Genomic DNA, 13,192 nt, shown 5'->3' on the forward strand with positions numbered 1-13,192 from the left:
TAGCATTACCATATCTCCTCACCCACCTTTTCCCTAAGCGCAGTCTGGTGAACTACTTCAAGATTTTGTGAGGTCTTCAGAAATCAGTGTAGCTGAGAAACACCATGAAAGCAGAAGTGTCCATGGCAGTCTTATTCACCATTGTTTTGAGATACCTGAATGGTGCCCAGCACCCAGGAGGTCAGTAAATGCTTGTTGAAGGGATGATTATGTATTGTCCTCTGAGCTTCTGGGGTCCAAAATACAGCCAAGAAAACTAGTATGTTGAAGCAGCCTACAGCTGCACCATTCAATAAGGTACCCACTAACCACGTGTGCCTATTTAAATGTACATTAATTTAAATTGATTAAAATTAAAAATTCAGTTCTTCAGTCTCACTAGGAACATTTTAAGTTCTCCATAGCCACATGTGGCTGATAGCTACCATTTTGGACAGCACAAATATTGAACGTTTTCTGCATTACAGGAAGTTGTATTAGACAGCCTGATAGAGTATCATTAGTAGAAGCAGAAGTTAGTGGCCCCAGTCCTTTTGAAGTGAGATTCCCACGTGACATGATGTGCACTCATACGACCAAAAGTAACCCTTTTAGATCTCTCCTCCAACACTGTAGGAACTCAGTCAGGAAAGGTGGGTGGCCCACAGAGGTGGCCATCTCTTTGGAACTGGTAGCCCGACAACAGTGGGACTGTTAGCCAGACTGACATTCCAATGGTCTACACTTATTTGGCTACACTAGTTGTTAGAATTGTGAAATATTTGTACCAGTTACTAAAGAGCTGCTGTTTCAAGCTCTTCCGGGACCTCCTTCCTATGCCCCAGAGGCCCTGGCTATTGGCCTAGGATGCCCCCAACCTCCCCTTAATCCAGCAAAATGAGTTGGTTAATGCATGGCCCATTCACAGGGATGGGAGGCTGCTTAAGGACCCTGCCCCAGCACTGCAGATTGGTTAAGTGCTGACCTTGGCCTCCAGGAGAGACTGCTTCCTAAGAGTTGTTGTTAAAGCTGCCCCGTCACTACCATGGCCAAGTCGCAGATCACAGAACCGTTAGTCTCAAGAAGCCTTTTAAAAGCATCTCACCCAATTCCCTCATTTTACTGAAGAAATCAAGTCCAGAGAGTCACTCAGCTACTTTGTGGCCATTTCAGATATAAAACTCTCCTAACTCAGTATTTTTTTTTTTTTTTTTTTTGCTCTGTCTTCCTGTCGTCAGTTTCCTTAACTGTGAAATGGGGATTTGTATCTTGATGCCCCACAAAGCTGTTAGTAAAAAGAATAATGATACCCATCATGTTATGTATGTCTTAAGAGTTTGCAAAATCTCTCTTGATTGCATTCACATTTGATCCTCACAGGAACCTGTGAAAGGTGTCGAGCTCAGAGGCAGTGAATGACCTGACCTTGATAGCAAAGCTCCTGTGAGCGGTCGTGGTCTGAGTCTCTTAGGGCTTAGGAAACTATAAACTCTCTTGTAAATGTAAGATAACATAACCACATGGCATTACTAGTTTTTAGCTTGTGGTATTTTGCAGTTCAAGTTTTAGTGACATTGAAAGTGTAATTTTGTTCAAGCAACGCTTTTTTTTTTTTTTTTACTTTGATAATGTGCCAATTGCACAGACTTTGGTTCAGCGTTAAAACAGAAGTGGGCTGCTTTAAAGTATATTTTTTAAATGAGAGAATCCAAATTTGTAATTAGCTTTAAAAATGCGAGTTTTGCAGTTTGAGTCGCTAAAGAGCTTCTGGTAATCATTTCTGTCATTAGGGGTGGTTTATTTTGTTTTTTTATTCCCCCCCTCCCCAAGTAATTAGGCCCTTTGGAAAATACAGAGTATGTTCTTTCTTTGAGGGTGAGTGGTCATTTCCTCTATCACCACCTTATTTTTCACACCCTATAGGCCTGGTGTACTGAAAAATTAACCATATATCCAATTGTGGCAAAGAAAAATCACTTAGAAGCCATTCCACCCACTTGACACCTAATTATCAGGAGAATGCTATTTTAAGTATAAAGAGAAGCCACAGTGGAGGAAATGGTCCACTTCTTGGTCTTTTGATAGATTTAATAGCAACACCCCTTAGTTTTAGAGAAGATTTGTTGAGAAGATAAATTTAACTCACTCCCCAAATAAAAATAATTTTCCCCCTCTCTTTTTCTCTCTGTGAACTGCTGCCATCTTATAGTATATACCAAACTATGCAGAAACTGAGTATCTAGATAAGGGAAAGAGTGGGGTTATTTCATTCCCTATAACAAAAAAATCTCTCTTCGATTTTCTTTTATTAGTGTATGAAAATTGTGACCTTCTCTACATCAACTATCCTGTAAGGTTAAATATGTAAAGGGAAGAGAGAAAGAAAATTTATTAGAAAAAGCTATAAATGGAACGGAACTTGGGCTTGTTAAACCTTGACTTAGCATGACTAATTTGTAGCCACATTTGGGAAGAATGTGTTCATATGTTTGGTTGTTTTTAAAGTATATATTATGTATGTGTCCTCATTCTTCTCCGTGTATACCCTGTTTTGTGTTAGATATAAGACTCTCAACTCTCCATTGTATTCTGAGATACAACCTCCCTCCTGTCCATATAGGACCTTCGAAGTGTTTACAATTATCTAGAATTTTCTTGGATTTTATTTATGCCATTTTCCCTGCTTCATGAAGATACTGTTGGAGGCGCTGACAAAAAAAAAAAAAAAGCGTCAGGGTAACATTTGTGATTTATAGCCAAACTTAGAGTCACTGAATCTTAGGATTATCTTGGAGTCGTTCAAGACACTAGGCTTGAAGAGATCTTTGAGATTGCAAACCTTTAATTCCTCCAGACTTACTAAGGTAGAAAGAGGATTGATGAGCAAGCACGTACTTTCGAACTTCAGCGCCACCAGTTTCTGTACCCATGCACTCAGCATTACATGAGATAATGCACGCAGGGCACCGGCACCAGAGTTGACACATCGTAATAAGCACTCGGGAGGGTTAGCCATTATTATGGGCTTGTCTGATTTGGTCTTCACATCTCTTTCTGCTCTCTGATGGCCATGCTGAGGAGCAGCTTAATGTCCAAAAAATAGGAAAACACCAAATGGAAGGGAAACACAAGGCCTCAGTCTTCCAGAAACAGAATTTATCAGCGCACAAATAAAAATGATTGTTTCTCTTCTCACGATGATGTGCGGATTACTTCCATACTCTCCCTCACCCTTTTCCAAGTGAGGACCCTACGGACAAGGGGCAACTCCTCCCTTGCCCAGATCTGACTCAGTCTGGCCTAATGAGGGCAACTTGATGGTACACTTACCTTATTCCCGTTTCTCTTTTATGTGAAAACAGTGAGCTCTTCACTGTCTTCTGCGTAAGAAGAACAAAAATACAATCTATGTTTGGTTGTCCCTGATTAGAACTTTGTTAAGATGTGTGATGGGCAAGTGTATTTTTTCTGTGTCTACGATAAAGTAGGTAGTTAAATAAATTAACCAAACACTCATGCTGTGGCAGGAGTGTAAATTGGTACAGCTTTTCTGAAAAGTCATCAAGACCCTTAAAGCTCATTTGACCCCGTAATTCCTTTTCTAGGAATCTACCTAGGAAAATACTCAGAAATTCAAACAATCTGATATTCAGATATGTCTTTCAGAGTGTTATTTGCAATAACAAAAAAAAAAAGGAAACAATACGTAATTCCAAAAATGAGAGAAATAATGAAATAAACAAAACCCTTTTCTACAGCGTGTAATATTACATAGGCATTGAAAAGCATGTTTCTGAAGAATTTTTAATAATTTGGGAAAATGCTCACATTCATAAAATATTGAATTAAAAAGTAGAAACAAAACTCTGACTGTTTTTGTGTATCTGAAAAGAATACTGATCCACAACCCCTTATCCCCAATTCTGAATCCTTTTGGTTCAAAATCACGAAGGTCTCTTGGTGACTTCTTTGGTAGAAAAGTCTGATCTGAACTAATGTGAGGCTCTATTTTATCTGACTAAATAAGAATATGCATCTATTTTGCTGCAGAGATTTTTAATAGGTTTGATTATGGGGTGCTGCTCCAGATTCCGATGGGACATCATGTAATAAATGGTAGTTTAGCATTGTAATACTCTTTAATATCCAAGCAGTTCTGAACTCTGAAGTGTATCTGGCCCAGGAGTTTCATTTAAGGGGTCGTGGACCTATACAACAAAATATCATGAATGATTTATCAGTGTCAAGGTTACAGTTGATGTTTATTTTTTCTTTATTTTTTTCTGTAAATTTTTCAGATGTTCTATAATAAGCATGGATTAATTTATCCTCAGGAAAAAATAAGTACTATTAATTTCTTTAAAAACATGTTAAAGGCATCAGAGAATCATCTCATTTCAATCAGAATTCTCAAATTTATCATTTGCTTCCTGTATCTTCTTGTTAATACAACCATGTGGTTTTTTTTAATATATATATTTATTTATTTATTTTTGGCAGTGTTGGGTCTTCGTTGATGCGTGGGGGGCTTTCTCTAGTTGTGGTGAGAGGGGCTACTCTTCGTTGTGGTGCGCAGGCTTCTCATCGTGGTGGCTTCTATTGTTGCGGAGCACGAACTCTGGGTGCACGGGCTTCAGTAGTTGCAGTGCGTGAGCTCGGTAGTTGCAGCACTCGGGCTCTAGGGCACGTGGGCTTCAGTAGTTGTGGCACGTGGGCTCAGTAGTTGTGGTGCATGGGCTTAGTTGCTCCACGGCATGTGGGATCTTCCCGGACCAGGGCTCAGACCCGTGTCTCCTGCATTGGCAGGCAGATTCTTAACCACTGCGCCACCAGGGAAGTCCCGCACGTGTGTCTTTTGAATCAAGGTGTTGTGATTTGTTGAAAGAAAACGTTCATGAGATGAAATAGAGAGATAACTGATTGGACATTGACCTATGTCCAAGCTGCCTTGGGGTTCAGGAGAGCACCTGGTGAGGGATGTGCTTCCCCTTGGCGTGAGCCCCAGCATTGATACCTGGATTATTTTATCGTATTCTGTTTAGGTGGACTGGTCCAGAGGCGCACAGTAAGTTAGAGGTCATGGAAGCCGGGGAAGGGATGGGGTATAGCGGGATAGCAGGGGAAAGGGGATAACGTTAACATGCAAGGTTTCCTCTGCTAATGGACTGTCTTCTTCCCCATCAGGTGGACACTCGCTGACCTGTCACAAGGTTGCCCCACAGAGCTTTGGGGTCCATGTCTGAATGGATTGCCGTAGCCTTCTCTTCTCTCCCTTCGCCCAGTTCCCTGCATCCTAAGACTTGAAGCCAGCACGGGACCTGGAAAAATTACATGTAAGTTTTGACTAAGGTTTCTTTCCTCCAACCAAAGAAGGCTAAGAATTTTCTGAGATGATAATAACAAGGTGTCTTGAGAATTATAATTGAGGAAGGGAACGGGGTTAGAATCTGCATATTGGTGGTTCTCTAACTCAGTGGATCTTACACATAAGCTTGCTTCAGAGTCACCTGGAGGGCTTGTTAAAGTCCAGCGTGCTGGGCCTCGTGCCCAGACTACCGGATTCAGGAGACGTGGGGTTGGGGTGTAGGTCTGGCAATTGGCTTTTCTAACAAGTTTCCAGGCAATGCTGATGCAGTTGGTCCAGGAACCTCACTTCGAGAATCACTGCTTTAACTCAAGTGTGACTGAAAGGAGGAATGATAAAGGTAGAAAAGTGTATGAAACTTCACTAAATTAAGATACTTGTGCTTTACTTAATACATGGACTCATCTCTCAGAAGAGAGAATGTTAAGGTCTTCTCAGCACTGTCATCTTTGAAAGTCCAGCCAAGTAGATGTCATTATTCTGTGCCAGCTCGACTCCAGAGGCGCGAGTACCAGCCACTCTTTGCCCTTGGCTTTCAACAGGGTTGACTAACAGTGCCGTTAACAGGCTAAAATGACAACTACAGTCCTTTTGCAGGTGTCCTCATCATACTTTTAGATACACTCAAAAGAGAAAATCCTTTTCCCCCTAGACTGGGAAATATATTGCTCCCTTTCAAAGTGAATCATCCCAGTGTGATCCTTCCTCTCATACACTTAAATGTGACTTGTTTTACAAATCACATACGGGAAGGAAGGTGCACCTCTAATAAACAATCCAAGCCAGCAAGTCCAGGGTTTTGTGGGGTTTTAAGTTCTTAGGACTGACATATTTGGAAGATCAGCATGTTACCGCGTTAGCTTTGGAACAAGCCGGTCACCTCTCTGCCGAGGACAAGAACAATTTATTCCATGTTAATAGAATAAAGTAGAAGAGTTTGTCTCAACAAATGCACACTAGGGTATATGGGAGTGTACATGCAAATGTACAGATGTGCCTGTGAACCTATATGCATTTTGTATATTTCTAAGCTTTCAATGTAGGAGTTTTACACAACATGTTTTCCTTTGTTTCATTGAGTCAATGTGAGTGTAAAAATAGTCTGAGTGATGCTGTCCAGGAAATGTTTGAGAAATTTCTGGGCATTTTGAATCTGTGGTTAAGCATTGTGATTTATAACATTATACTTCAATGTGGTAAATGTTATCATTCAAAGTAGCACTAAGGGCTTACAGTTCTTTTATTATAACTCTCTGAAGTTGAGAATAATCACCTTTAATAAAACAACTCCCAAGGAGATATGTAATGAAGGAGCATTATCTATTGCCTAAACGTTAACAGAGCCCCAAATCCCGGAGATAGATTTAAGTGCATGTGTTTAAAATAAAAATCACAACATCAGACAAATAAGACCCAAAAAGCAAGAGGTGATGAAAGAGTTCTAAAAGGAATTAATCCGGAGCTGTCTTCTGAGAGCTGCCCAAAGGACTGGTAACAGGGTTGGTATTAGGGCTGACAGAGTTGTGAGCGATGTAATTACCTATTATCACTCTACCCTTACCAACTGTAACATCTCCTTCAAGCGCTAATTGGCTATTCCGTACAGCATTCTGGGAAGTTTCAGTTTATGAAGCATCTTCACCAAGAAGTAAAAGAAATGGGTTGGATCGAAGGCTCCTTCATCTCCCCCCTGCTCTCCTGCTTTGGCATCTGTGAGTGTCCACGTTTACACTGCAGGTTCTCCTGATAGATGACCTTTGATGTCAGTCAGTTTAATAACTACGAGCCAGTACGGGTAGAAGGCTGCTGTGACACCTCAGGCAACTTGGAGCTGCAGACTCCTGCCGGCCCTGGCGCCACCTGCCTGAAGCTCTCCCTGCAGCCTTGGGTGAAACACTCAAGGCACCAGGTGCCTAGCGCAGCTCTATAAAAACATCATGCATGTGGGACCCCACGGTGCTTTCCCTGCAGTTTTGCAGTCAACCTGAAACTGCACTAAAACATTAAGTTTATTAATTTAAAAAAACCGAATACCAAACGGTATGATGATTCCTCAAAAATTTAAACACAGAACGACCATGTGATCCAGCAGTTCCACTTTTGGGTATAAAAGAAGTGAAAGCAGGGTCTTGAACAGGTGTTTGTACACTCATGTTCATACAGCATTATTCACAATAGCCCAAAGGTGGAAGCAACTCAAGTTTCTATCAGCAGTGAATGAATAAAGAAAATGTGGTATATACATACAATGGAATATTATTCCATCTTAAAAATATGAAATTCTGACACATGCTCCAACATGGATGAAACATGGAGATACCAAGTGAAATAAGCCAGACACAAAATGACAAATATTCTATGATCCCACTTATATGAGGTCCCTAGACTAGTCAAAGTCATAGTCAGAAAGTATTTAGAAGGGTGGTTGCCAGGCGCTGGGAATAAAGGGGAAAGGGAATTTAGTATTTAATGGGTACAGAGTTTCACTTTGGGAAGATGGAAAATTTCTGGAGATGGATGGTGATGATAGTTACACAATAATGTGAATGTACTTAATGCAACTGACCTGTACTCTTAAAAATGATTTACGTGGTAAATGTTATGTTATGTGTATTTTACCACACACACAAAACCCCCCCTGAATACCAGAGCTTACTTTCCATCTAAGAATACTGGGCAGAATACTAAGTAGTGCTTGACAGGGATGCTGTAGTTTGGGAGGACGGAAGAAGCACACATGGCTGTGTCCCTCACACCTCCATCAGCCCTGACACTACCCTGGCCCTCTTTGGGCAAATGTAAGGGACCTGCAGAATGTTAGACTTAAGTCTTAGGAATAGGTTTCCTACCGGGACAAGGACATATTTGTCAGAAACCACTAGGGAAATTTGTGTGATGATCATCAGTGATCATCATCTCTTTCAAAATGCCATTTACACACGCAGGAAAGCTGCTTCACTGTGACGGAGGGGACGTGTACCCTCCTGTGCTCCTGTCATGGGGCTGCTGCAGTTCATGTGAATTGTGTCATCATAAATGAGTCCGTGTACTGCGCCCCGGGATGTGTGCCTAGTGGCGGCAGGTGACAGGTCTTAGCAGTGGAGGCGGATGTGGAAGCAGGAACCAGGGGATATAGACTTGCCACAGACTGAAGCCTAGTAGAAAATGGAAACTTGGAAAGAAAATTAGTAGCAAATAGTTCTCCTGCAACAGGGCTTCTAATTATAATGCCTGTTTGACATTCTCCCAATGAAGTACAGTTCATCCTCCATCACCAAATCTCTGTAATGTTGGGCATTATGGTACCCATAAATCACGAAACAATTGTATGAGTGACCTGCAGGCCTGTGAGAAACATGCAGGATTGAACCCACTAAGTCCATTTGGGTCCTATTTGGGGGGGGGTGGATTTTGCTTCTTATTCTAGGTTTCTAGAAAGCTGGCCTTGCAGGATGATCAGTGAATTCTCACGGGGCTAGTAGCCATGTTTCCCTCAGGTCTCCTTTACTTTACTACTTTACTATTTTACTTTACTCCTTTCAGGCCTTGCCCTTAGGTCTGACCAGGGATTGTAATTCCTGAAGAGCGGTGCATAAGGATCTATAGTTTCAAAGAGCTCAGAAACCTCTGTCCTAAAGTATCCCACTTCCTCCTTAAGACATCAGAATCGCTTAGATGTGTGAACGTGCTTGTGTGTGCACTATATACATATACACACATACATACATGCGTGTGTATGCGCTTGGCTCGAGGAAAAGGTATAACCAAAAAAGCAGTGAAATAAAGTCATCAAAGTTGAAGTACAATACATAGAAATCAGTTGCTCATTCCCACCCCCGACTTCCCAGACCTGCTTAGAAATAAACTCTCCATGCTTTTCACTTAGGTGATGGACAACAGGGCGTAGCAGCAAAGGTTTTGGAGTCACTTGCCATAGGGAGCTGCTAAAATATCAAAAAACTGGAATTAAAGGTTTTTATAGAAAAGAAAATCCAGGTGAGCAAGGTCTAAGAGAGAGGAGAAGTAGGTGCTTATTCATCTTTGACATCACACGTAGCTACCGGCACCCTGAGCGTGAGTTGAAACGACATGGATATAGACTCTGATCAAAACCAATTCGGCCCCAGGAGTTTGGAGACCATGATTTTTGGATGGACACCCTGACACAGATTCCCCGCAACAGTCACCCAGAGGAAAAGACATGAGGTAGAGAAAACCAACAAAGACCGACCCTCGGGGGCTCTCCTGGTCAGCTCTCATGGCCCCAAGAATCAGATGTGCCTGGTTACAGGCACTGACTTCGTATTTAGCGATGGCGCAGCTACCTGGGACCCGAGTAACCAGAACCCTGAATTAACTAGCCTTCATGCTTCCTACCCACCCCCTCCCATACCCCACCCTACCGCTCACATCCCACTTCCCTTTTTCAGTGATAAAGATTCAGAAAATAAGGTAGCTTTGGTTTAGTAAAGGTAGAGAATATACCCTGGAGGATATCTGTAGTTGGTGACACTGACCTGCTGAATCACTGCGAATGGTTAAATCCTTTATAATTAGGAAAAGAAACTGCTTTAGAAACGTTTTCAACAAAAGGCATTTTCTGTCTGTCAATTCACCAAAAAACTGAAACAAACCAAAAACTCATCTTGTCTTCAAATAGTCTAATCAACTGAGGTTTTATTTTTCCTATTTTTGTGTCTTAATAATAATCTAAAAATGTTGACTTAGAATAGAAAAATATAAAATTCATTTTTATTCTTGAGAAACCATGCAAGTTTTGGCTTTTACCACCTTTCCAGTGCCAGAGTTTAAATCTCAGATATTCTGTTTACCTTTATTCTGTTTATTATGTTTGGAAGCGCTCTAAGAGTTGTGATGTTAACGATAAGATTGGTAATAAAATAATTTCATGAACATATGTATTTAGTTCTTATTGTCGTTGGGGAACCATTGGCATACTTTTGAAGCCATTCTGTTTTTTTTTTAAAGAATGTACGTGATTATTTATAACATATTGTTTCACAATTGTGTTCTGCTGAAGGCATCATCAAAATTAATTTTCATTCTCTGCATATACACTCATGGTACAGAGAGGGGTGATGTGACCAGCATAGTAATAGACAGGTCCAGATTTCAAAAGGTATTATTCCCTGCGAATCTCCAAATAAACTCAGCCATGCATATGACAGAGCTGGTCACCAAGTGATGTCAGTTGTAGTACGAATAGTTTGTCACCTTATTCTAATTAATTTCCAATCTGTTGCTTTTTCGAAATTATTTGTGTGCTCTTTTTTGGATGTGCCTGTACTAAGGAAATGACAACTCTCTCTCTGAGCCGTAATTTAACCCAAGGGATAGCTACCCTCTTCCAAGGACACCCCCATTAAACTGATCACTGTGAGGGCCCTGGAGGGTGAAGCTCTGGTACAGCTGGAGGGTGCCCAGGCCATGGTCATGGTGAGGAAGAAAAGTATTGGCAAAGCTCTGTAGTGTAGCGGGATTCTTAAGCGTCCTTGTCATGCTTAACTAGAAGATATAATCTATTGTTTCTAGCAGATTTTCCCTGTATTTCGTGTCTGCTTTGTCACCAGCCCAGATTACTCTACTAGATCCAATGTATTAAGTGTCCTTAGTGACGAGAACGATCAGAATCAGAGAATTGTTTCCTTTTATCGAAACAGAAGTAGCTTTATTTTCCTGATTATAAAAGTAATACATGTTTATTGTACAAAATTTATAAAATAACAGAAGATGTTAAAGAAAATAAGTTACCTTTCATCCAGCTACCCAGATACAACCTACCTGTTATCTCCTACTTTTGTGTATTTTTCCAGACTTTTTTCATTTTATCAACTAATTCCCAATTTACAAGTAGTACTCTGGCCTGCTGGCATCCCACAAATTGCTGGAGTTCAGGAATGATGCCTTTGCTATCATTTTCTAGGACAGTGATCGCCTAGTCATTTATTTTTCTCCCTTCAAATTACAGTCATCAACTCTTGTAAGGACAGATACCTCTGTAGACTCACCAGTGTCTTTATGGAGTAAAAATCACTATTAACTGGGGTTTTTTTCATTTCTGTATTCTGTCAATAAAAATGATTTTTGAGTGGCCCTGCGAGATCCTAGTGGGCCTCTGGAATCATAAAAGAAAGATTTAATGAGGACCAAGATGGTTTTAGTGTTAGATCAACTGATTGTGCTCTGGGTATTTAAAAATTCACAGTTGATACACTCTAAGACAATTTGGCAGAAGTGGGGAAAGGTTGGTTACCCAAATTCTCCCCATCCCCCAACCATACTCCAAACAATGTGGACTCCAGTAAAATTCCAATTTGACGTTCAGATATAGCCCTTCTTGTGCTATGAACCAGAGAGTGTTCCTTCAACTCTTCATGCTTTATCCCCCTTCAAAGAAGCTTCTCTTCAGATTCCCCTGGTATGGTGTCCGGGCTGTGGCGTGGGTTGTGCTGCATATCTCTGTGCTTCCCTTTGGAGAGAGCGCGACTTTGGATCGGGATGAATCCTGACTCTTAGCCAAAGTGAGGAAGGGCTTTGAACACTGAAAGAAAACCCAGATTAAAATTAAGGGGATTGTTAAAGGAGTCATCTGAGAAAGGTTGAAGGAGTGCCACCCACAAACCTTACGTCAGTAGAATAGAAAGTGTTTAGTAAACAGCTGCTAGAAGAGATTTTGTGTTTTAAGAATGATCCGTATTAGGCATTGGGTGTGGCGAGGTCTTAGCATCCTGTGTACGAGACTTAGGTTCTTTAAAAGCAGGTCCTTCTAAGTTCTTCCCTCTGCATCCCTTCTCATCCTTCGTGTCCTTGTATATAATAGGGACACAGTGGTTACTGATTTGAATTAAAATTTCTGTAGCTCTTGAGTGACAGATGAACGAATGTGCTCAGTCCAGGTATCTGTCTTGCCTTGTTCAGACAGTAATCGAAAGATGCTCTGGTAAATGCCTGCAATTGTATCGAATGCCCCGATCGGGTACTGGTGTGGGAAGTGGTCTGCAGCGCTTTGATCCTCCCTTGGAGACGGAGATGCTCATGTGGATAGTGAGAACTCGGTTCCTTGCCTTCAGTTTTGGTTTGACCTCCTTGCTTCCCTGAGTCATGGCGTTCACTCGTGGCGACGGGCCTGTCACAGAAACCTAAGACCGTCCCTTGGACTGTTTGTGACACTGACTCTGAATTTCCCGTGACACGAGCAGCCAGCATTTGTTGCAAGACTTCAAAAACTCACTAAGAAGTTTAGTTGGTTTGCAGTTGACATAGAGATTAACTTTCTCTAACCTAAACCAGTGAAAACTAAAACACTCCTCACCACATAAAAGTTTTGCTTTCGCTGTGTTCAGACCCCTCCCACCCTGTCACAGCACAGTCATTTGGAGTCTAGCGTGGGGAGGTGTGGCTCTGCCTCAGTCGTGGATGACCCACTTTTTCGTAACACTTAATTACCCGTGTTTTTACAACACTAGTCAGAGGTTCTGACGCTAGTGGACTCTGATGCATCTCATCAGCGCTACTCTTCAGGAGGAGGTGTGAGCTCTGCAGGGCGTGTAGCTACCGGGGATGACAGCATTTCCTCTGGTTTCTGGATAATGAGCGACCACACAGGTAAAGCTGCCTTTCTCAGTGTTGACTCTTTTCGTGTCTTCATTACTTGGTGGAACTGACTTTTAAATATTAATCCTTACCTGCATGTGTTTGCTGCTGCGCTTTGCAGAGGGCTCAGAGGAACATGCATGCGGATGGGTACCCAGAGACCTTAATGACTTAACTTTTCATGAAAAGTCTAAAGAGATGATAATAAAAAACAGACTCTCATCTCTATCCTGT

General features: G+C 41.5%; 1 protein-coding gene across 1 annotated transcript in view; it reads left to right on the top strand.

Annotated features, from left to right (window-relative positions):
• Positions 1–13,192, top strand: part of BACH2 (BACH transcriptional regulator 2) — a 357,828-nt gene that overhangs the window by 196,059 nt on the left and 148,577 nt on the right. Inside the window, exon 3 of the mRNA XM_027090368.1 lies at positions 5,164–5,312. The gene's annotated coding sequence lies outside the window, so the exon portion shown is untranslated. The remainder of the gene's footprint in view (positions 1–5,163; positions 5,313–13,192) is intronic.

Source organism: Aethalodelphis obliquidens, unplaced genomic scaffold (genome assembly GCF_003676395.1).
Source record: "Aethalodelphis obliquidens isolate GAN/ISIS:26980383/991018 unplaced genomic scaffold, ASM367639v1 scaffold3, whole genome shotgun sequence".
Taxonomy (NCBI): domain Eukaryota; kingdom Metazoa; phylum Chordata; class Mammalia; order Artiodactyla; family Delphinidae; genus Aethalodelphis; species Aethalodelphis obliquidens.